This window comes from Tenrec ecaudatus, chromosome 1 (assembly GCF_050624435.1).
Source record: "Tenrec ecaudatus isolate mTenEca1 chromosome 1, mTenEca1.hap1, whole genome shotgun sequence".
Classification (NCBI taxonomy): Eukaryota; Metazoa; Chordata; class Mammalia; order Afrosoricida; family Tenrecidae; genus Tenrec; species Tenrec ecaudatus.
Genome location: NC_134530.1, coordinates 33,976,065 through 34,001,051, shown reverse-complemented (window position 1 = coordinate 34,001,051; position 24,987 = coordinate 33,976,065). Strand labels below are relative to the sequence as shown.

Here is a 24,987-nt window from a genome sequence, read left to right as displayed (position 1 = left end):
ATCACGAACAGAACCTGAACTTGGTTTCTGGAAGCTAGTTCGTCATTAAACAAGTACTTGAAGCTAGTTGGTCATTAAACAAAGCAATTGTCTGTGTCCCATGTAGCCAGCTGACAGTGTTCTTGGTGGGTCTCCTGGCTCTGGCACTCCAGTTCTACGTCCTGCTAAGGTGAGTTCTTTCGCTGGACAAACCCTCACCTTCACCTGGCAGCTCAGCATGAAAGGGAGCTTACCTGTAGAGACGGTCTGATCCTGAACGCTTGCCACAAATCCCGCTCCCTGTTTAAGTGCCACCTGCCCCATTGTTCTTGCCCTTGCCATTAAGGGTAGCCACCTGCCGCACCTCTTTGAAAAGTCACAATTTTGGATGTGCGTGAGGACAGCTGCAATTTGGGCAGAATTAAACTTTTAACGGACACCTAGTCCTTCTAGTTAAAGAAGCCATTAAATGGGAGACACTGAGGACACCACTGTTTCAAATGACAGATTCCCTAGAGCCGAGGCCAAGCCCCCAGGCATTCGCTCATGTCTGCAGGCACACTCAGGAGAGGATTATTATGCCTTAACACTTTATTGCCCTGTCTATGCCACAAAGCCATTCCGTGCCAGAAAAAGCCTGTCAGTCAGTAACTTGGTTATTTTGGGCACACAAAGTCAATATATTTGAAAGGAAAAATATTGCAGTTACATAAATCTGGAAATTCTGAAAAATCTGGAAACTGAGAGTCCTCTTAAGTGGTGGGGCAGGAGGGGAAGCTGTACTCATTTAAACAATTAAACAGCGCTCATTTGTAATTAGCCTAACTCACCCCTGCCAGCTTTTATCAGAGGAGGTTTGAGCACTGCAAAAGCACTCAGAGTGGCATTTCCTTACGCTCCTGGACAAAATGGTCTTTCTTTCCTTCTTCACCAATGTAGCAAATTAACATTGATTAGAAAAACAGTAGACACTATTTGTCTACACTCCTCGACAGCAATGGTAATTCCCGGGGATGCAAAGGCGCAGAGCTGCTTGGCTGCTAAGCAAAAGGTTAAGAGTTTGAACCCAGTCAGAGGCTCTGAGGGAGCAAGACCTGGCAGTCTGTTCCCAGGAAGAAATCCTGTGTGACGGTTCTGCTTGTCACTGGGAGCCATTAGGAACTGGCATGGGTGCAGTAGCACCCAACCACCACCACCTTGGTAAGGACCCAAGGTTCTAAGAAGCTGTAAATTGCCCAGGGCTGAGAGGAACCTAAGGAGTTCTGGTGGGTCAGCAGTTCGGAACAGCAGCAGATGAGGGTTTCTACTCCCACAAAGAGTTACAGCCCCAGAAACCCACAAGGGACCGTGCCATCCTGCCCTATCGGGTAGCTAGGGGTCAGAGCTGACTCGATGGCACTGAGTTTCTGAGAAGGTGAACCCAGAGCCCGAATCCGGATCAGAATTTAAGGGTTAATGTCTTCTGGTGTTGTGTTTATGCCACAGATTTCTTGTGGTAAGTGTGAAACAAAGGTTCTCATCAGTGCATTGACTTTTCAGGCCCAGATCGTCTCGATATTGCAGTCAGCCTCTCCTGACCAACTTGGTTGGCAACATCATCTTTACTTTCTTCTCAATTGGTGAGTGTGCACTCACTCTGCCAGGTGCTTACTGCGTGCCTCCTGTTGGCCAGCTGTTACGGGAGTGAATAAATAATCATCAAGAACGCACAGGCTAGCCCTTAAGGGAAAAGTCACATTTAAAATGCGGGTCAAGGGAATTTTTCCAAAGTTTCTTAATATTCTTCTAGTTGTTCTATTGAACAGAAATCAAATCAAGTTAAATACAAATGCTTTGCTTCAAAACTCTTTTTTCAAAATCATTTTATTGGGGCCTCGTACAACTCTGATCACAATCCATATATACATCCATCGTGTCAAGCACATTTGTACATTTGTTGCCCTCATCATTCCCAAAACATTTTCTTTCTACTTGAGCCCTTGGTATCAGCTCCTCATTTCCCCCCTCCCTCCCACACCCTCCCTCCTCATGAACTCTTCATAATTTATAAATTATTATTATTTTGTCATGTCTTACACTGTCCAACGTCTCTAAGGTGACCAGATTTTAACATTGGTAAAGCGGGACACCATTGATAAAACTCAAATCCTGGCGAAATAGCCACATGGCAGCCGAAAACTGTATACCCTAGCTTGTCATGCATTCTTTCCAAAAACCGGCACTTTTTTAAAACACCGCGGGACATGGAAAAAAATTGTTAAAAATTGGGACTGTCCCGCCAAATGCAGGATATCTGGTCACCTTACCCTTCACCCACTTTTTTGTTGTCTGTCCCCCAGGGAGGGGGTTATATGCAGATCATTGTGATCAGTTCCCCCCTTCTCCCCCTACCTTCCCCTTTACCCTCCTGGTATCATTACTCTCATTATTGGTCCTGAGGGGTTTATCTGACCTGGATTCCCTGTGTTTCCAGTTCCTATCTGTACCAGTCTACATCCTCTGGTCCAGCCAGATTTGCAAGATAGAACTGGGATCATGATAGTGTGTGCAGGGGGAGGGGAGGAAGCATTAAAGAACCAGAAGAAAGTTGTATGCTTCATCGTTGCTATACTGACACTGACTGGCTCATCTCCTCCCTGCGACCCTTCTGTAAGGGGATGTCCAGTTGCCTACAGATGGGTCCCCACTCTGCACGCCCCCTCATTCACAATATGATTTTTTGTTCTTTGATGCCTGATACCTGATCCCTTCGACACCACATGGTCACACAGGCTGGTGTGCTTCTTCCATGTGGGCTCTGTTGCCTCTCAGCTAGATGGAAAAACTCTTATAATTATCATTCATTCAGTAAAGCATTACTGTGCACGGGAGGGAAGAGACCTCGATGACTTTAAGTCAAAAAGTACTACAGCAGGCTCTGAAATGCGCACAGGTTTCAGGATATCTAACGAGTGGATCTGGGCACACTATGTATACTTATGAAAGTGGGGTGTAATTTACATAAAGACTATGTCCACATTTTTAAAAGTGAGAAAAATAGCCGGTGAGTATGTCAGGCACTGTCACTGCCCTAGCAAAAGCATCTCCTACTGAGTCACTACTGAGGCCAAGGCAGCAGCGTGTGGTGGCTTTAGAGACAGACAGGGGCCAGACATAGCTTCCCACCCACAACGCCCGGGCCTCAGGTAAGTGCCTTAACCTTACTGGACTGCCCCTTCCTCACATACAAAACGGGGAGGTAAAGACCTGTCCCAGAGCTGTGTGGCTGAGGTTTCAATGAGATAAGGTAGGAGAAGTTCGGGCAGGCAAGAATCCTTCACAAAGCAGTCATTGTTACTGTCAGCAGCATGGCCAATCACCGGGACACGGCCTCTACCAGAGGGAAAGGGCTAACCTTGGGAGGGGTTGACCATTTTTGTTTTACACTGAGAAAGCCAAGGAACAAATTATATGTGGGCTTGGAGTCAAGACTCTATGTCCAGTTAAGGTGCTATTTCCCTGTCCTTGTAGGCTTCACGGTGCTGCTTATTCACCTGGACCCGGTCCCGCAGGCAGTAAAGAGGCTGTTTGCTGTGTTTGGTGTGGCATCCTTTGGTGAAGGAGTCGGCACCGTGGTGCTAACTGCTTGGGCAGCAGACTGTGTATGTCCTTTAGTACTGAGTGTCTAAAGCTTCAGGAGAATCCGTAAGCCTGGTTGTATATAATAGACCACTGGTCCTCAAGATACATTTTTACTTCTATTACAAATAGAAATACGTAGACATCAAACAACCAGATTTAACAAAAATACAAGGGGGCTTCAAAAAATCTGTGGGAAAATGGAATTAAAAGATAATGGGATTTCCCTACAAACATTTTGAGTTCCCCTTGTAGAACAACTGACCCCCAACAATAGACACTCTACTCCAGTGCACTTGGATCATTCTCTAGGACACATCGCATGCTGGGTCATAAAGTTAACCCTTGATAAGTACAAAAAGATGTAAATCAAATGAAGTAAGTGTTCTCTACAATGGTGTAAAGCTGAAAATAAAAATCAAGCCTAACGAACATAAAATGCCCAAATGAGTTAAGGGCCCAAAAAATCAAAATAAAAAATAAAAATCTCCTATGTTCTAATGAAAATGACAGCACAGAACAGAGAAGCGGCCGCAGCGGTAGAGGTGGCGGAGACGGTTTCTCCATCTTCCCCCCCTCCCCTTTCACCCTGGAGTTTCCCTCTCTCCCTCCCTCTCTCCCTCCCTCCACCCCAGGCTGGGCACCGGGCCGTGGACGCCTGGCTAGGGAAGAAGGGGCCTGCCAGTCCGCTTCCGCGGGCCTGCGCCCACTGCTGTTCTCAGGGCCTCCTAGCTGAGCCCGAGGTTCACGCCGAGAGGGACACGCAGTGACTTGCGACTGAGGCAGCTTTGCGGGACGCCATATAAGGAATTTTCACAGGACAGCTGTGCCTAATGGAGCTGGGGGAGCCTTGTTTGTGCACAGAGATACTCCTGAGAATAACCCAGACACTCCATTTGATTTCCCACCAGAAAACTCTAAGAGAATAGAGGGAATGGTAAAATCTATCCAGAAGGCCATCCATCCGGCAGCAGCTGTACGTCCAGTCCTGGATTTAGCTCAGAGACACAATGGATGGCTGCCCATCTCTGCTACAAACAAGGGTGCAGAAGTTTTACAAGTGCCCCCCCCCATGAGAGTCTATGAGTAGCAACATTTTATACAACGTATAATCGAAAACCTGTTGGAAAGTACCACATTCAGGCCTGCACTACTACAGCCTGCATGCTTCGAGACTGACAGCGTACTAGAGGCCATTCAAAGAAAGCTGGGACTAAACGTTGGGGAAACTACCCCTGATAGACGGCTCACTCTTATAGAGGTGGAATGTCTAGGTGCCTGTGTAAATGCACCAATGGTTCAAATCAATGACCACTATGAGGATTTGACACCTAAGGATATTGAAGCTTAAAGCTGGAAAAAGTCCCAAACCTGGGCCAAGCAGTGGACGCTTGTCTTGTGAGCCAGCTGGTGGTCTTACCACTTTGACTGAACCACGGAAAGGACCTGGCTTTGGTGTAGAAGCAGGCCTTTAATTTATATTCAACTGTACATATGTTATTTGTCACTTGAGAAATAAAACATATCTCTTCAATCCTCCAAAAAAAAAAAGAAAATGACAGCACAACATACTAAAAATTAGAGGGCAACAAGAGAAGAACAAGCTAAAAGGAAACCTACCGAGATTGCTACCAGATTAGAGCAGAAATAAATAAAAACAGAAAAACAGAATCAATAACACTAGAAAATGGTTCTTTGAAAAGATCAATAAATGTCAGTTACACTGCCAGAGAAGACAAAAAATGCAAGTCACCAAGTAAGACATGAAAGAGGGGACACGATAGCTGACGTTGCAACAAGTCTGCATCAAGAAGCTAGGAAACCTGAGTGGGAGGAGCAACCGGTTAGAACCTCCCCGAACGGACTCGAGAAGAAACAGAAAGTCTCAACAAACCCAAGGGTACAAACCAGTGATCAAAAGCCTCCCACCAGCAGCGCAGTGGATGCAAATTGGGAGGCTAACCACAAAAACCTCTCTCACAAACGCGCACGCGCGCACATGCAAAAATCGTGGACCTGGTTTCACTGGATTGTGTAACTGGTTAAGCAGGAGAAAGACAAGACTTTCTGCTCTTGTAAAGACTGACTCAAAAACTCTAAGAAGGCAGCTCTACTCTGCCCTGCAGGGTTGTCATGACTCAGAACTGATTGGTGGCAGGGGCTCATGCAAGTCTTATCACAATCCATACATACATCAATTGTGTCAAGCACATCTGTACATTCACTGCCCCAATCATTCTCAAAGTATTTGCTCTCCACTTAAGCCCTTGGCACCAGCTCCTCACTTTTCCCCTCCCTCCCTACTCCCACCTCCCTTGTGAGCCCCTGATAATTTAAAAATTATTATTTTGTTATATCATGCCCTGTCTGACGTCTCCCTTCACCCATTTTTCTGTTGTTTGTCCCCCAGGGAGGAGGTCCCATGTAGATCGTTTTAATCGGTTCCCTCTTTCCAACCCACTCACCCTCTACCCTCCCAGTATCGCCACTCACACCCCTGTTCCTGAAGGTATCATCCGCCCTGGATTCCCTGTGCCTAATTCATTCTATGAAGCTATCATAACCCTGTTATCAAAACCAGAGAAAGATAACACAAGGAAAGAAGACCATAGGCTTAATCTCTTACAAACATAGAAACGAAAATCCTCAATAAAATACAGCTGTATATTAAGAGTCGTGTATCATGATCAAATGTGATTTCAATCAACATAATACAACACACCAACTAAACAAAGGAAAACATTATTAAGGCAGCAGGTGGACATTGGACCTCCACTCAAGTACTCCCTCAATGCAAGAACACTTTGTTCTATTAAACTGGCATTTCATGATGCACACCTTCCCAACACGATCGCTGAAGACAAATGTGTGCATAAGCAAATGTGGTGAAGAAAGCTGATGGTGCCAGCTATCAAAAGATATAGCGTCTGGGGTCTTAAAGGCTTGCAGATAAACAAGTGGTCATCTAACTCGGAAGCATCAAAGCCCACATGGAAGAAGCACACCAGCCTGTGTGACCACGAGGTGTCAAAGGGAACAGGTATCAGGCATCAAAGAACAAAAAAATCATATCATTGTAAATGAGGGGAGTGCAGAGTGGAGACCCAAAGCCCAGCTGTAGGCAACTGGACATCCCCTTACAGAAGGGTCTCAGGGAGGAGACGAGTCAGTAAGGGTGCAGAGTAGCAACGATGAAACATACAACTTTCCTCTAGTTCTTAAATACTTCCTCCCCCCCTCTCCCCCACTATCATGATCCCAATTCTATCTTACAAAATCTGACTAGACCAGAGGATGTACATGGGAACTGGAGACACAGGAAATCAAGGTCAGATGATCCCTTCAGGACCAGTGGTGAGAGTGGCGATACCTGAAGGGTGGAGAGAAGGTGGGGTAGAAAGGGGGAATCGATTGATTACAAGGATCTACATATAACCTTCTCCCTGGGGGATGGACAATAGAAAAGTGGGTGAAGGGAGACCTCGGACAGTGTAAGATATGACAAAATAATAATTTATGAATTATGAAGGGTTCATGAGGGAGGGGGTAGTAGGGAGGGAGGGGGAAATGAGCTGGTATTAAGGGCTCAAGTGGAAAGCACATTTTGAGAATGATGATGGCAACAAATGTACAAATGTGCTTGACACAATGGATGCATGTATGGATTGTGATAAGAATTGTATGAGCCCCCAATAAAATGATTAAAAAACAAAACAAAAACAAAGGCAAACAATAACCCTATTTTAGAAAAAAAACTATTTAATTGATGGGAGGAGAGGGAGGAAACCTTTTCTTGATGAAATGAAAGACAAATGGGCTAGATGGGAAATTCCTCAATTGGTTCAGACATAACATGAAAATCCAATCATATGCTTAATGGACAAAGATGGAAAGCTTTCCACTAGAAATCAAGAATAAGAGTCCCCACTCTTGTCATTTCTGTTCAACACTATACTAGAAGTCCTAGCCCAAGCAATAGGACAAGAAAAAGAAAAGGTAACCACACTGAACAAGAAGTAAAATTCTAAACATGGATGATATGACAATAACACGCACACACACACACATTTAAAAAGACCCAAAGACTCTACAAGAACATTTTTGAGCTCTAGTAATTTTTTTTAAGTTTTAAATTAAAAATTTTTTTCAAGTAGTAATTTAGTGGAGTTGCAGTATACAAAGTCAACAAATAAAAATCATTTGGTTTTTATATGACAACCATGAAAAATCTGAAAGGGAGATTAGGGAAACAATTCCATTTACATTAACATGTAAGTGAATGAAACACCTTAGTGTAAACATTACCAAGTGCGTTAGGCAGGGTTCCCTAGAGAAACAAAACCCAGACACTTAAGAGTTTATAGATATAGATAGATATAGATATTTATACAGCAAGAAGAATATAATAGCTAATGAGTCCACACAGAAGCACGGAGGGTTCAGTTCAACTCACTTTCGCAGAACAGTTAATACACTGGAAGTCCTTCTACTCATATGGCTGCCAGGTCCAAGGTTAAGGAAGCAGACATCTAAGTCCTCCCTTGGGCACGGCAGGCAGAGTCTGTTTGCAGGCAGTGCACAGCAGGGTGAGTCAGCAACAGTGAGTAGCTCGGGAGCTTAGAGTAGCAGGCCTGGGTAGGACATTGAACTCAAGCATGTAAAGTGACAGGATCCACCAGCCTCAAGCTTATGTGATGTAGGCACCAGCAGCGTGGCGAAGGAGGTCTCCAAGAAGTCTCAAGCCGTAGTGACATATCTATGATTCACGGTTGGCTGGGCCCACAGGTTGAGGCAAAGAACTAGCTAAAGCAGCAGCACACTGGTCCAATCACCAGAGAGCAAGAGAGATGGGGGGCGGGTGTTGCAGAGCCCTCCAAACAAATTGCAACCTGATTAATCCCACATGTTCTATTGGCCAGGTTGGCACAATAGACCTAACTATCACATCAAGGGTGTGAAGGACTTATAAAAAAAATTATGAAACATGGATGAAAGAGATGAAAGACTGAAATAAATAGAAAGATGTTTCATGTTCTTCGGTTAAAAAAAACCTTAATACTGTTAAGAAGTCAAAATGACAGAAATGGAAAAAACAGTCCTTACCTTTATTTGGCAAGAGGCCCCAAAAGTTGTTAGGTAATGCTAAGGGAACTCGAAGGAGATGGATCCAGTCATAGAGGGAGGTCTGATCCCTGAAGCAGGGCAGTGGCACCCACTGTACTCGAGGAGTTCAGGGGTAGCACCTTTGGTCCCTGGGGGAATTGAGGAAGAGGCCCTGAAGCGACAGAGTGGCACAACCACCCAGAGTAAGGCAACAGAGAATGAAAAATGTGATAATGGGGGAGGACAACAGAAGAGTGGGTGAAGGGAGACGTCGAACAGTGTAAGATGTGACAAAATAATAATTTATAAATTATCAAGGGTTCATGAGGGAAGAGGGAGTGGGGAGGGGGGAAATGAGGCGCTTAATGGAGAGACTTAAGTGAAGAGCAAATGTTTTCAGAATGATGAGGGTAATAAATGTACAAATGAGCTTTACACAATTGATGTATGTATGGATTGTGATAAGAGTTGTATGAGTCCCAAATAAAATGATTAAAAAATGATTTAAAAAATTTAAAAGAAAGAAAAATGTTGATAAGGTTGGCTGGATAAAAGAAGAATGGGGGGGGGGGGAACTGGGTATGAATCAGAATCTGAACCCACCTGTTGGTGGAAATCAACAAAAGAATTGTGGATATTTTGTTGGTAGCCCTTTTTGAGGAAACTCAGAAGGTTGGTCCCAAATGCTTGTCCTCCCTAAAAAGAATAAACAGGTAGTATAAAATTATGGGAAAATCAATTCATAGCGATGACTTCAGAAGTTATTCTGATGGTGCCAGTCAGCAGTTCTGAAATGTAAGTCCACCGTGAGAAGCAGAACAGGTATGCAGTGTCATGAAAACCGGGGCAGAGGAGGCCAGCCCTCTGGAGAAGGTCCAAGTGGCTTATCTTGCAGGGAAGGCAAAGACTGTACACTCAAGTTCTTCAGTGGAAACACCCTGGGCAGCATCTGCCACGTGGAACTCGCATAAAAACAAAAGAAGTGGTGCAGTGGCCACCTGTGACTTCCTAGCCAGAGAGAATGAACGAGACCGCAGAAGACCCCTAAAATCTCTATAAACACAGAGATTGACAAAAATCAAACCTACTAAAGGAAGACACTCGGGCCATTGACATTTGTTTTGAGGAGATCCCATTTTTGGAGGTTGGAAGACATTATTCTTCTGTTGTTTAGCTTCTTTCAAGAAAAGGATGTTTTTTTCCCTTTAGTATTAGAAGTCTTCCATTTTGCCCTGTCGAATGTTTCCATCGCACATAAGTCTGATTTATCACTCACATTGTCTGAAGTCTTGATGCTCCCGTAAAGGCCAGCCTCTGAACAGATGCTTCTTCTCACTCAAGGGAATTGCCTTTAGAATTACAGGAGATATTTTATTAGGAGGAGGTGTTAAAGTTGAAGGTAAGAAAAATGAAGGTGTATGAAACCTGTGTTCTAGCCTTTCTTAGGTCAGGGTCATAGATAAGGAAGTGCCATATCAAGATGTGTCCAAAGCAAAGATTTCTCAAATTGAGAATAAGAAAATCTGTCTGCTGCCTCATTAAATCCTCTGGCATTCATCACTAGAGGACAGATCTGGGTAGCCAGTGGGAAAAGGATTGTCCAGAAATACAACATTTCTCACAGGGTAAACCTTATCAAGAAGAGCCCCTGTGATGTGGGTCTTGGAAACCCACAAGTGTCAGTTCTACTCCGTCCTATAGGGTCGCCATGAGCTGGCATCAACTGAAAAAAAACTATCAAGGATCTCAAAAGAGCCCTTCCTTCTCTGTGGTCACAGCTCTTCCTTCCCTCAAATTGCTAGAGGAAACATTCGCTCTGGAAGAAGCATATTTTACACAATGCTGTCATTCAGTGACTCCAAAAACAGCTGATCCTTTTAAGACTTTCATGGCTTTGGTTTTTAAAAGATTAAGTGGGACATTTACAGAGGAATCATGGTTCTAAGTCAGTGGTTCTCAACCTTCCTAATGCCACGACCCTTTAATACAGTTACTCATGTTGTGGTGACTCCCCCCAACCATACATTATTTTCTTTGCTACTTCATAACTGTCATTTTGCTATTATGAATTGGGCAACCCTTGTGAAAGGGTCGTACAATCCCTCAAAAGGGTCACGATCCACAGGTTGAGAATCACTGTTCTAAGTGCACATACAAACCAAACGGAAGCAAGGAATGATCAAATTTACTGCACTTCAAGCGCTACTTAACTCTGAGAATATGTCTTTAAATAAATAGAAGTCAGTGAGGTAAATAAAAAAATCAAATCAATGATGACTGTATAAACCCACTTGAGGGGAATGAATAACAGAAATGTACATGAACTGATACATTGGATGGTGTAAGATATGGCAAAATAATCCTAATAATAAGGATTCCTTGGGGATAGGGTGGGGGAGGGAAGGGGATAAACGGGAGCTGATATCAAAGATTTCAAGTGGAAAATGTTTTTTAAATAATAGTGGCAGCAATTGACAATTATGCTTGATCTAATTGAATGATGGATTGTTATAACATCCTTAAGAGCTCTCAATAAAATAATTTTTAAAAAATCAAATCAAGTAAAGGAATATTGAAAGAAAAGAACAAAGTAGGAATACTCTTGATTTTAAAACATGCTATACAATTAATTAAAACAGTGTGGTACTGGTGTAACAATAAGACATATAAACCAATGGAATAGAATTGAGAATTCGAAAATAAACCCACACATCTATGGTGAACTAGTTTTTGACAAAGATGCTAAGTCTGCCCAATGGAGAAAGAAGGGGATGAAACTGGATTTCCACATGCAGAATAATAAAATGGGATCCATGCCTCACACCATACAGAAGTTCAAAACGGATTAAGGACCGAACAATGCAAACTGAAACCATAAAACTCATAAAGAAAATGCAAGGGCAATGCTGTCAGGCCTAGCTTTTAACAATGGACTAATAACAAAAACAAGTAGCAAAAGACAAAATAAATCAGTAAGGCCCTCAAACAATTAAAACTTTTGTTCATCAAAATACTTTACTAACTGGTAGACCATGGCCTTTAGATACCTTTCAAGGTTGGAACTGCACTCACACCTGCAGGCTTAAGATTCTAGTTTCATGGGGCATCACAGTCAATTAGTCTAACGACATGCTTACTGCTTCTGTTCTACCTCCCAGCCATCCAAGGCACAGTGACTGGTCTCTATCTGTCAGGAGCCTAGCTACCATTACTGAACATCTTACTTTGGCCACAGCGTTTATGGTTAAACTCCTGGTCAAAAGGAAGAAAATGTAGAATTTCACATTCTTGTGGACTTCAGACTTTCTGGAGCCATAGGGGCTGGGTGAACCCTGAACCTACTGTCCGGAGATGATATTTAAACCTTACACCACAAAAATATTCTGTGGAGTCTTTTAAAAAGCAAATAGTAGTTTTTAACTATAATGTAACAACAAAACTATGACTTGGGAATGACCAGGTGGCACTCTAAGAGAACTTGAAAGAGAAAAAATTCATTAGTCAGTGACCCAAAGGAACTAGCATTCTGGAAAGATCTGGGCCCCAAATGGCAGGTGAGCATAGTTTTTAGACTTTGCACCAGGAAGCAAGCAGGGGTGCAGACACAGAAGAGGCAGATGTGGCCCTTAGGGACTGAGGAAGTGGGGCTGGGGGCTGGGTGCGCTTCAGGAATGAGGAAATACATGGAGGCAGTGTGTTGGGTTTCTTTCCATTGGTTAAAAATTCCCCATTAGGACTTTCCTTACATTTCCTGCCCCTATCCCCCAACCCTCTTTGATGCCCATATTCTTTATTCCTCATGGGCATCACTTTCAGGGTCTTCCTGTTAGGTGGTATAAACTAGGCACCCGGGGCATGGAGGGGGCTCCTTTGCTCCTGCTGCTTCATGTAGTAAGGGTACTGGTCCCCGGGCACAAAGGGTGATGCGGTATCTGATTAAAACAAATGCTGTTATTATTGTGATTAAAGAGGTGATTACTGACCTCAGGAAATCGTGCCATTTCCCACACCAAGATTCCATTAAGTTAGTGAAGGGGTCATGCACGCCAGAATTTTCTGCTAGCTCGTCGGCCAGAGTTGCTAGACCTTTGAAGGCTTTTGCTACGGTGCCCTTAGGGGCCGAATTGTTGGAGACGAATGTGCCGCAAGTTCTATCACTGGAAAGGCTGGATTACCAATGGCAAGTGCTCCCAGTGGCAAGCCACCTACAGGGATGGGAAGGTTAGGGGCTTGAGTTCGGGTTTACTGGGTGGGTTTGAGAACTTGCATCAGAAAGGTCCCTATCGGATCGTCCAGAGACATCTATCTGTCACTAGACTGCAGCACCAAGCACCTGCTGGCACTGTTTCTGGAGTGACTGGGTTGCATTGCAGTGGTTTACCACTGGGAGTTTGTGGTCCCCTAACCACATGGAGTTTGTTTTTGATTCCCTGAGAGCCAGAATCAGATGTCCAGCCCTTCCAAGCGGCTGAGCACAAGGGCCGCTGGGTGCACTAACACACAGGTCCCTTTCCCACATTTCACTTCTCATTTTGCAGGACCCACCCCAGTGTCCGCTGAGGGTGTGTGGGCACACATAGATAGCGATGCAGCTAGCTACCACCGGGCAGGTGAATCTCCACTGTGGAACACTAAACAGGCATCCAACGCAAGGACAACAGGGTCTCTTGAGATGGTAACATTAGGGACCAGGTATGGAGCTGTGGGGACTATCAACAGATTAAACATCCAAATAAGGTCATACAAAAAAAATCTAAGAGGTCCCTAGGAACACCTGCATTGAGATGGTCCATTCTTCAGGGGAGGTTACAGCTAGTCCTAAGGCAAGTAAGAGAGCTAGAGCTCCTAGCAAGGCAATGTTCCACAGGTGACAGTTCATGAGGGGCTCCGTCTCCACAGATCCTCAGGCTTCTGCATGCGTACGCTAGTCAGCTTCCGGTACTGAGACTAGAGCAGGCCTTTAGTCTTTCTCAGCAGATGGCTTTCATCTCAGGGTCAGTCTGAGTGGGTATGGAGTCTGGCTGGTGGTTCACTTAGGGGCGGCTGGGATGTGAGCTTCTTTTACTCAGGTGTGATGGATTATGGGGTATGCCCTGTAATTTTAACAGCAGTTGGGGGTTACCAATATTAAGGTATGGGGCCCAGTCCATGCCGGCTTTAAGGGTTCCAGTTTCTATTTTTTAACCCACCAAAGCACTGAGCTGAAAAGGGTGGACTGCGTTTCCCAAGGAGTCCTGGCACCCATCTAGCACCGCGTGGATGCTTTAGAGAGCAGCTCCAGGGGTTTGGCACTCTTCACTGAGGACTTGCAGCCTCAGGGTGGTGGGGTAAGCCTCAAATTGTCATACCAGGGCTGGGGGTCGCCTAAAGATTATTTCAAAAAGAGAGTATCCGCTGGGTCCCCGGGCGCACCAAGCCTAGAGAAGCGTGCAGGGCAGGACCCCGGGCCATGTGAGCCGTTTCCGGACAGTATGTTCCCATTGTTGCCTTCAGGGTCTGGTTCACAAGCTCTCCTTCCCTGAGCTCTGAAGGCAGTAGGCTGGGTGTAAGTTCCACGTTATCCCCAAGAGGGTGTTAGTTAGACCACCTGTGCTACAAATGACAGTCCATTGTCACTTTCTACAATTAGAGACATTCCATACGGAGAGGCGATTTCGCCAGGATGTTGGGTCACCTCTCAGGCCTTCTCTGTGCAGGTGGGCCTTGCTTCTATCCATCCACAGAAAGTGCAGACTATTACCAGCAACTAACGCTATCTTTCACTTTGGGGCATGTCAGTGAAGTCTACCTGAATACCTTCAAGCGGTGTGGTCCCTTGATATTGGACTCCAGGTGTCCAGCTGATCTTCTGGAGAGGGTTGTTCTGGGAACACATGATGGACCTCTGGCAGACTGCGGAGCACAAGGTGGGGTGTTTTGCTATGTAGTAGTAATGGTAGTAGTAAGCACGTGTGGAGGGGATGTAGACCCGTGAGACAGGGAGCTAATAGTGTTCATCGGGGCTTTGAACCCCTCCTTTTGCAACGGCTCAAGAACGCTTTCCTGCGGTATAGGCTGGCTCTAACCTTGGCTGAGGAGCAGTGTCAGGGAGGTCAGTGTCAGAGCAAGCTTTCCGGGTTGTGGGAGTCCTCTCCCGAGGCTGGCTACACTTCCAGAGGTGGAGTTGGCTCAGCTGTTTCTGAGCGCCACTGGGCTAGCCATCAGATCTTGGTGGCCCGGGCAGTACGTAACTGTGATTTCCTTTTGTTCCCAGATGGCTTCTAAAAGCATGAGGATTTCGTGCTTGTTTTTGTAGTTTTCCTTTCCCTCCAAAGGTCAGTAGTCCTCTTTCTTCTGTATTAAAGAGGGTGATAAGAAGCTGGCAGCCATCATCCCGTGAGGGGACATGGGTCTGGATCAAGGAATCAACTATTTCAACCACGGCTTGGGGGTTCTCTTCCTGCTGCCCAAGCACCATCATTCCATCAGGTTGCGCAGTGCGGATGGCCGGGTTTCTCTGATCGGGAATTGTTCAGGGGCTGAGACTGATGACTGGACTCAGTAGAGAAGTGAAGACGGCTTACAGCTGGACTGGACACGGCCAGGTCAGCAGGAGCAGTGGGGTCAGCAGCCAGAGTTAACACTGGAGACGGCAAGGAGACTGAGGGCAGCAGTGTGTCCAGGAAACAGGCTGCACGCAGACGGCAGTGCAGGACTGTAGGGCAGGGGAAAGGGCTCTTCTCCAGGGGCAGCTTGGTGACCTTTTTGTCACATTTGGCTTTTCTTCTGACTCTGTCCCTGCCTAGCTCAACAATACCAGCAGGGCCATGGAGGCAAGGTAGAGGCCACAGTTAACCAAGAACAGGGGGACTGATTGGCATGGCCAGGGTTCCCCGTGATGCATGCCAAACTGCCTGGACTTTAAGGGGGTTGAGCATGCCCTCTAAAGACCAATCAGCTCCAAAGGATGGCCATTCCACCTGGCACAGGGTTCAGAGTCATCCTGGTTTCAGGATGACTCCAACTCAGTGTGACGTATCAACTATAGTTCTTAAAAGAGCTTACTGCTCAAGGCAGACATTTCTTACTATAAGGAAAATCCTAATGGGGAATTTTTAACCAAAAAGAAACCCATCACACTGCCTCACTTCACGTATTTCCTCATTCCTGAAGCGTACCCAGCCCCACTTCTTCAGGCCTAAACAGCCACATCTACATCTGCACTAGGGAACCCAACCTCTTGTGCTGAATCGAGGTATGTAGCGATCAAATTCCTAATTAGATACAACACAATACAAACATTTCATGGGGAAAGGTAAAACAATTCCACAATCAAAGGTTCTCTCTTTTGTGTGTAAATTCACTTACTAGGATTAAAAAATAGCAGTAACAGTATTAATAATCACTCAGTATGAAACATTAGGCAGCAAACTTTTATCTCTTGTTAAATTAGTGACTTCATCTATATCCTTAGTGCAAAAGCATTTTTAGTATGTGTCCCAATGAAAGAACAAGGTGGTCCCCATCATGCCTTTTCTCTCTCAATTACAGGCAAAAACAACTCCTGAGCTTTACTACTTGTCTTTGCTGCTGTCAGTGAGCAGCGTGACCGCTACCGGTAAGCCAAAAAAATCTCCAGGTAAGCTGTGGCTGAGGAAACAACCGACCAAGTAGAGTTGTTGCACTGTAACGAAGCCCTGGTTCCCAAGGCAGCAAAGGAGCGGGGAAGATAGGAAAGGGGTGTGGGTAAGGATATGATACAAGCACCCACCCTGCTCGCACTGTCTCACACCACTGAATTAGATCCCGTTTCTTCATCCCAAAGTGCTTTTCTCAGGTCTGGGCCTGACGTGGCTGACCAGTGTAACCTGCCCAAGGCCTGATCCCAAGCCAACCGTCTGAAGCTGGCATTTGGGCCCTGTCACTCACCGGTACATCTTTGGCAGGCTGAATCACAAGCGTCTTTCACAGAAGCACTGCCCGGACAACACGCATACCACCACCTCTCACCCTGCTGCTCTGGATGAAATAAATGGTCAGTGGACCGTGAGAGCCATGTAACAGGATGCACATCAGGACTAGTCACTGGAGAGAAACTCAGCTTTAAGTTTAACCAGCCCTGCGAGTGGATGAAAAGAAACAGTTCAAATGAAATCACCGGACTGGACCTCATCAAGCAAATCCACCCCAAGTAAGGATTTGCTATTCAATGCTTCCGGGATCCGCAGGGAAGAAATACTGTCTACTTGGTGATTGGCAAAGCATTAGTTCCAACAGAATGCAGTAATTCAGACTGTACCTTTGAACAAGGTCAGTTTACTGATTCTAAGACATTGCCGGGGGGCGGGGGGGATTCTGGAGTTACATGACAATGGTTTTTATGCTTTTTTCCTGTGTGTCCACTGCGTGTGCTCAGAGAGGCATTACATGGAAATTAGTTACTCACAGATGAACTCAATGACCCAACACACACTCCGTCTGCACCACTGACATTTTTAAGGAGTACTTTTAGCATTCCAAACAGAATGCTGAGTTACAAGTAACATGTGAAGACGTCAGACATTAACAAGGAAATTCCCTGAAATAATAATTCTATTACCATGATTTTTAAAACTATAAAGAAAGCCCGTAACTTTTTATTGGTCGCTAACCCACCAACTTCTGCATAGTAATTAATCTAGATTCTATACAACTGAATTTGCATTTAGCTAATCTTTTCAGATTTATCATCTCCAAAACCAAGACTGGTTTTAACAAAGTTAATTTCATATAAAGACATTTATTTTATGCAACTGCTGCCACGTGAAATATAATTTATCCTTTATATGAAAAATTTACTTTTATAAATCTAGAATATATAAAAACTATTTATTTTGTTCATTTTTTACTTCACACAGTCATACTGTTTACTCGCTTACTGAGTGACAGAGCACGCTGCTACCATCCAGGTTGGCTCAAAAGGGAAAGAACTTTGCTGTGTGACTATTTGTGCGGGAAGCTTTACTCAAAGGGTTCTTAATCTACAGTCTGGGGGATTTCACATCTCTAACGTTATATGTAAAAATCTAGGTATGTGTATTTACCAGTAGCTTTCTGGGGGAAAGGGAGGCTTGACACCCTACAAACATTAAGAAACACTGCATTTAACTCATTAAATTTACTACAAGAAAAAAAAAACCATTTGATCACCACTATTTTCCATTTCAAATGTTTAAATGGGATAGTGTTTGTATATTTATGCAATTGCTAAACCCTTAAAATAAATGAAAAGCCTGTTAATTTTCTTTCCTCCACAAAGTATACTTGCTAATTAAATATGTCCACACATAATACAAAAGACAAAAAAAAGTCAAGAAAACACCAAGAATATTCTTGGTAATGCTGGCATGAGACCACCTGGCATGTCCCTACTACCTTTCAGAAATGGCTGCTCACCAATTTGTAGAAGGCTATGGAGGACAGTGGGAGCCCAACATCCAGCTGCAGAGCATCGGGTCAGATTAAGCCTCTGGCAGATCCCCTCTGGCCACCGCTTTACTATCAGGCAGAGATGACTGTAACTTGATTGTGGTGGATGGAACCATGGTGTACAGTAGTACTTGGTCAGTTGACCTCCCTCTTGACCTAACCTGAATTTGCTCTAGGCTTACATATCTCACTTGTTCTGCCACAGAAATTTCATCTCTGACTCTTTAAGTCTCACTGGTGGTCTTTTCCTTTCATTTATTTTTCTCTTTGTGTTATTATTTTCTTAATAGTTGAGATTTAATACATGTCATTCCAAATGTCAACCACACCAAGAACTGTACAACTGCTAGCACAATCAGTGTCCAGTCTTTTTTTACATGACATCGTCCTCCCACCACTGTCCCACTCCCCTGAACTCCTTATTCCACAAGCTGTCCCGCTGGGTTCACTGGTCTGAGGTTTCATATTCTTTCTTCTTTCTGTTTTGTTTTGTTTCTGTGAGGTTTCCCAGTGTATGAAGCACAGAAAAGTGGATGCATAGAGACTATACCTGATGCAGTGATTTATCACGGAGAGGGGGTGGGGAGGATGAAGGGAACTGGGGTAGTATATACAACTTTTAAAAAGCCAAAAGATCTGAAAATGGAAGCCTGTCTCACTTGCTTCTGGTAGTGCACGTCAGAAAGGGGAAGTCACAAAGCTGGCTGTGCTGGAGGTGTGGCTTTTGTCTGCTGCAGACCAACCTCATCACCAAGGAAATGAAAGGTGGTAACCTGTGTCACACCCTAGGGGCAGGGAAGGGGCTCAAAATAGATCCCACCTTAATCCTGTCTTGTTAGGGTAACAGACACTCAATGCCACGGAGTTCATGCCCAGTCACAATGACCTAAGAGGGCCGCGTAGAACTGTCCCCCTGTGAGTTTTCAAGACTTTAACTCTTTACGGACGCAGTGGGTGGTGTAGAACTACAGACCTTGAGGACCGCAGCAACCACCAGGGCTCCAGCATAACAGACGAGCCTTTAAGGACAGGTACGGAGGTTAGAATTTACTCTACACTGCAAAAGGGAGCACTCTGGGTAGAAGGGCCACAATGAGTGATGAACTACATCTCAGCTGCTAAGCACAAGATCAGACGTTCATATCCAGGGGCTCCAAAGGAGAAAGCTGAGCTGTTCTGCTCCCACAAGACTCAACCCTTTGGAACCCTAAGGAATAATCTCACAGTAGATTGCTGTGAGTTGGGGTCCAGTACAGTGGCTTTTTTAAAACTCTAGACGCTGGAATACAGTGTTTGATTTTTTTTTTGACTGTTGCCTCCATGTCATTGATTATCTTTTTTGTTGTTGTTGTTTACATTGATTATCCTTGACAACTAAAATCTTTTTTATGTGTATCATGATGCTGCTTATTACGTTAGTTGGGGAGGTTAATTTCTTCTTTTTGAAAAAAATTATTTTATTAGGGACTCATACACCACCCATCTCGATCCATACATACATCAATTGTGTAAAGCACATTTGTACATTCGTTGCCCTCATCATTCTCAAAACTTTTGCTCTTCACCCAAGCCCCTAGAATCAGGTCCTCATTTTTCCCCTCCCTCCCCATTCCCCCCTTCCTCATGAACCCCTGATAATTTATAAATTGTCATTTTGTCATATCTGGCTCTGTCCCACGTCTCCCTTCCCCCACTTTTCTGTTGTATGTTCCCCAGGGAGGAGGTGGTTCTTAATTTCTTTAAGTTGAGAAGTAGTAGTCTACACTGAAGCCATAGTCTTGGATCTTCATCAGTAAATGCTTCAAGTCCTCCTCACTTTTAACAAGTCAAAGCACCTTCAAAAAGCAGGTTGTTAATGAGCCTCCCTCCAATCTGGGGGTCACATTCTTCACAAAGTTCCGCCTTCCTAGCTGAGCAGTCTGCCTGCCTTCCCCTGGGGCTTCCATCCCAAATCCAAGCTCATTGGTGTCTCCTAAACACTCCCAGCTGCCGAGCAGCTTTTGTCTGGATTCCCAGTTCTGGGGTTACTTTCCCCATGTCCTTTCCCCTGAATTCCTTACCAACCATACCATTCCTCGTTTGTTTCTTTACTGCCTTCCCTCTATAGGCTAGTTTTGTTTTCAAATTGGAATCTCCTACTGATGCATTAGGAATACCTTTTAATTACCCATTGACTCCAAACAAGAACTCAAAAATATGTAAGCACCCCCTCAACAAAGAGAGGTGAAATCAGATTAAGTCCCTGTAAAAGAGGCAGTGACAAACGCCAGCCCGTGTACAGGAAAGGCCTTTTGTTGCCCACAAGAAAACCTGCACAACTGCCTGGCCGACACTGAATTTCCATTCTCAAAGTGAGGGACGTGCAACATGAGCAGGTGTTTTCCTCAACAAGTTCTTCTAAGGGTGAAAGAGGGAAGCATATTTTCCACTTTTGTTTAACCCTGATCATAACCACAGGTCACTGACAGGTCAATTTGACTCAAGTGCAGGCACTCCCATACATATACAAAGTTCAAAAACCTCAATCAATCACATTACCATAACTACTACTTATACAGGAAGTTCTTTGAGCCTCAAGCGTTTTGTCAGGAACCCTGTGGAACCATTCCACCTGCCTTAGCCACGCCCTTCTTGCTCTGAGGTAGGCTAGAAAAGTGGTTGGTATCCAGTTTTCAAGACTGAAAAGCACTTTGTGGCAATAAGTAAGGAACTCTATGACCAGACAGAAGTGACAGAAACCGTTTACTCGCGTAGCGCATGTTGGGGCTCTTACATTAGTTTGTCCTGGCAGGCTGAAATATAACTTTAGAGACAACATCCCCGAAACAATTTGGTATAGATCCAAATATTACCCCATGGACTATTGATTGTTCAAGGACATGGGTTTGGAATACCAATTTCTGAGGTTTGGGGTTTTTTTTAATGGTATTTTAGTGACTTTGGGTAAAAGTTGTTTTGTTTTTTAGCTTCACATATCAAACCCATTTCAATTTAACCATTCCGTTATATTAAGATTTGTGCAATTATGACGACAATAGATTTCAAAACAATTTCTTTTTTTTATAAATCATTTTATTGGGCCTCATACAACTCTAAATCACAATCCATACATACATCAATTGTGCAAAGCACACTTATACATTGGTTGCCCTCATCATTCTCAAAATTCGCCTTCCGCTTGGGTTCCTGGAATCAGCTCATTTTCCATTTTCCCCTCCCCCTCCCTCCTCCCTCATGAACCCTTAATATTTTATAAATTATTATTTTATCTTATCTTACACTGCTCGGCATCTCCCTTCACCCACCTTTCTGTTGCCCATCCCCCAGAGAGGAGGTTATATGTAGATCCTTGTGATTGGTTCCCCCTTTCTACCCACCCTTCCCTCCCAGTATCTCCACGCTCAACGTTGGTCCTGAGGGGTTCATCTGTCCTAGATTCCCTGTGTTTCTGGATCCCAACTGTACCGCTGTGCATCCTCTGGTCTAACCAGGTTCGCAAGGTAGAATTGGGAGCATGATAGTTGGGTCAAAACATTTTCTTCTCATACTCATTGTTGCTAGCTCCCGTTTCCCCCCAATCCTCTCCAGCTGTGCTCCTGGGCAATTACAAATCCAGTTACTGTCTCTATAGATCTACCTGTCCTGGATTTCATACAGAAAATTATACAAAACACAAGCAGAGGCAAAATTTAAAACAATCAGACAAAACACAGAAAAACCTCAATCAAAAGAAGAAAATATTAAAAACCGAAACAACTTTAAAATGGGTCAAAAGGGGGAGCAAATGCTAATGTATGACATCGAACTACACCGGCCATAATCAACTTCATGATGTCCTCTGTCTGAGAGCAAGGCTATTCACCTCCCTGGACTATGGTCAGAGGGGGCTTCCCATGTGGATTAATCATGTGGGGACCTTGCACATAGATTTGGGGTGTTCACTGTCACCTAGATAGCTTTCTGCAAACCAGGTGATCACATTTTAAGCTCTGATACCACTCCCTCCTCCAGACTTGGATTTTATTATTATTTACAATCCTTGGATCACACAGGTTGGTGTACTGCTTCCAGGGGGACTTAGTTGATGCCTCACTTAGATGGCTGCTTGTTTAAAAGACAAGCCTTATGGGGAGGGAGGGGAAAAAAAAGAGGACCTGATGCAGAGGGCTTAAGTAGAGAGCAAATGCTTTGAGAGAGATTAAGGCAAAGAATGTACGATGTGCTTTATACAATTGATGTATGTATATGTGTGGATTGTGATAAGAGTTGTATGAGTCCCTAATAAAATGTAAAAAAAAATGATTAGGGCAAAGAATGTACAGATGTGCTTTATACAATGGATGTATGTATATGTATGGATTGTGATAAGAGTTGTATGAGCCCCTAATAAAATGTTTTTAAAAAATTTTAAAAAGACAAGCCTTTAAGACCCCAGACACTACTCTTTGTGACAACTGGGCATCATCTGGTTTCTTCACCACTTTCTGCTATAGCACCCATACCCTCAGTGATCTCTTCTTGAGGGCGAGCACTGAGCAGGCCCATGTCATAAGAACTATTTGTTCTTAGACTGGGTCTAGAATTCAATGTGAGCCCCAAATCCATTCAATATATGTTTCTGGTTCATTTTAGAGACATAATTATCTTTTTATAAGAGAACATTAGAAATCATCTCCTTGGGGCATAAGGTTTTTCTATGGATAGTGTTATTAATTTAGCCAATGAGATAAAATTTAAAACACTGTTGAGAAAAGGAGATTGATTACACAAGTATAGGTCATCTTCAGAGCATGAATTCTTGACTTGTACAGATTAAACTCTTGACTGGACACTATTTACACAAACAGAGAGTACTGGTGATAAGGCAAAACTTTCAATAAGACTCATTCACAAAGGCAGAACCATGACCGAATAATAAATGTCCTAAGAAAGCAAGGAGGGCATTAAAATAGTAAACATAAGGTAGCCCCAGGACACCATTCAATGGGCATCCTCAAAGCAAGAGATCCAAACCCCAAACCAAGGACCACCAATTCCATAACCTTGGGATAGCAGTCATCTGCTTCATCTCACACTAGAGCTTAAGTCCAAGAGAACCTATGGGTTCCTTAAATCCGAGATTGAGGTAAAATCCAGTTCACTTAGTAGGATTTCCACATTGAATCCTTCTGGTGTGGCCTATGAAATATGTGCACCTCAAAAGGGTAGAGTCTAAAGTCCCAGTAGTCTGTAGCACACATCTTGGGTCACTACGGGCTAGACAGAAACTAGGTCAAAAGTATACAATTAGGAACACAGTGCTAGTTGTTCCTCTGGTTTACCCAATAAATTAGGTTCCTATTGGACAATTTTCCTCACAAGTTGTTCAGTGACATGTTACTTTTATCACAATGTATCTCCAGTTTTTGTCTTCTTTTTTCCCTTTCCAGTACTCTAGTTTCCTTGCCCCCTTGCCTTCTCATCTTTGCTTTTGAGAAATGTTGATCTTTTGGTCTCATACTGCTAGTTTGAAAGTAGGGCACCAATCTTTCTTCTGGGTGCAATCTATTTTTTTTTAAAAAGGTGCTATCAGGTGATGGACACAGTTCTAGATTTTAAAAATGTCTCAGGGCAATCGTCACATAGGGTTCCCAGTTCGCAGCTGTTGCACTTTGTCTGGTTTTTGTTTGTTTTATGTAGAGTTTGCGTTCTGCTCCATATTTTCTCTCCTTCTATCCGGGACTAACTCTTGGGGCTCAGGGTACTTTTAGTGCTGCTCAATAACTAGTTGACTCGATGGTAGTGAGTTTGGTTTGTGCGTGTGTGTGTGTGTGAACAACTAGTAACATCCTTCCTAAGAGGATCAAAAAAATTCACAGCCATCAAGAACCTATAGACAGGGTAGAAATATCCCTGGAGTTTTTTCCAAGAGTGGCCCAATGCATAATCAGTACACCATCAGACTTCCTTAAGGGGAAGGAACTTTTCATCACTTCTCTGGGAAAGTGGATATGGTTATTTGTACTTCTGGAAAGAGATTTAGGAGAAAGGAGAAGTGGTTCAGAATGAAGGGCATCCCCCTTCCTCAGAATAAGCCTCAGGGGTGACAGCTTCAAAGAGCCTCTGAAAGGGATTCTAGGTTTTGGAGAACTCTGTCACATCAATGCTCATGGAAACAGCAGTCATCAAGAGTCGTGTTGCACTGAGTAAATCTGCTGCACAAAATAGGTCTATTTTGAGTACTGAAGGGCAAAGATGTTACTTTGAGGACTAGGTGTGCTTAGCCAAGCCAGGGTACTCTCAGTGGCCTCCTATGCATGTGAAAGTTGGACACTGCATAAACAAGACTGAAGAAGAATTGATGCGTTTGAGATGTGCTGCTGGAGAGCAATCGAAAGTACCACGCATTGCTAACAGGCCAGAACGATCGTCTTGGAAGAAGTACAGCCAGAGGCAAGGATGGCCAGACTTCACCTTCCATCCTTCGGACATAGTCAGGAGAGACCAGCCCCTGGAGAAGGACATTATGCTAAATAAAGTGAAGGGGCAGCGTAAAAAAAAAAAAAAAAAGGAAGCCCCTCAACGAGATGAATGGAAACTGTGGCTTCAACAAGGCTCGGGCATAGGCGTAATTGTGAGGATGGCGCGGGATTCTGCACTGTTTCGTTGTTGTGCAGAGGATTGCTATGGGTCGGAACCGACTCGATGGCACCTAATAAATACACAATAAATCGTTCCCAAGGCCAGAACGATGTTTACCGAGGCTTTGAGTTCCACAGAGACCAAAAATAATTAAAAGGCAAGAGCTAACACTTGGGTATGACTTTGCCTAGGGGCCCTCAAAGACCGTCGCCATCATGG

The 24,987-nt window shown here is 44.1% G+C and overlaps 1 protein-coding gene and 1 pseudogene across 4 annotated transcripts in view; one reads left to right on the top strand and one right to left on the bottom strand.

The window, feature by feature from the left end:
- Positions 1–24,987, bottom strand: part of NMNAT1 (nicotinamide nucleotide adenylyltransferase 1) — a 44,228-nt gene that overhangs the window by 19,025 nt on the left and 216 nt on the right. Inside the window, exons 2-3 of one of the 4 annotated variants that reach the window (XM_075550744.1) lie at positions 9,977–10,049; positions 9,304–9,396 (exon numbers count right to left, since the gene is read on the bottom strand). The exons of 1 other annotated variant lie outside the window; for it this stretch is intronic. The gene's annotated coding sequence lies outside the window, so the exon portion shown is untranslated. The remainder of the gene's footprint in view (positions 1–9,303; positions 9,397–9,976; positions 10,050–24,987) is intronic. 2 more of the 4 variants (XM_075550738.1, XM_075550752.1) reach the window with 2 other exon arrangements.
- On the top strand, positions 1,146–5,072 carry LOC142428775 (NADH dehydrogenase [ubiquinone] flavoprotein 2, mitochondrial pseudogene; annotated as a pseudogene).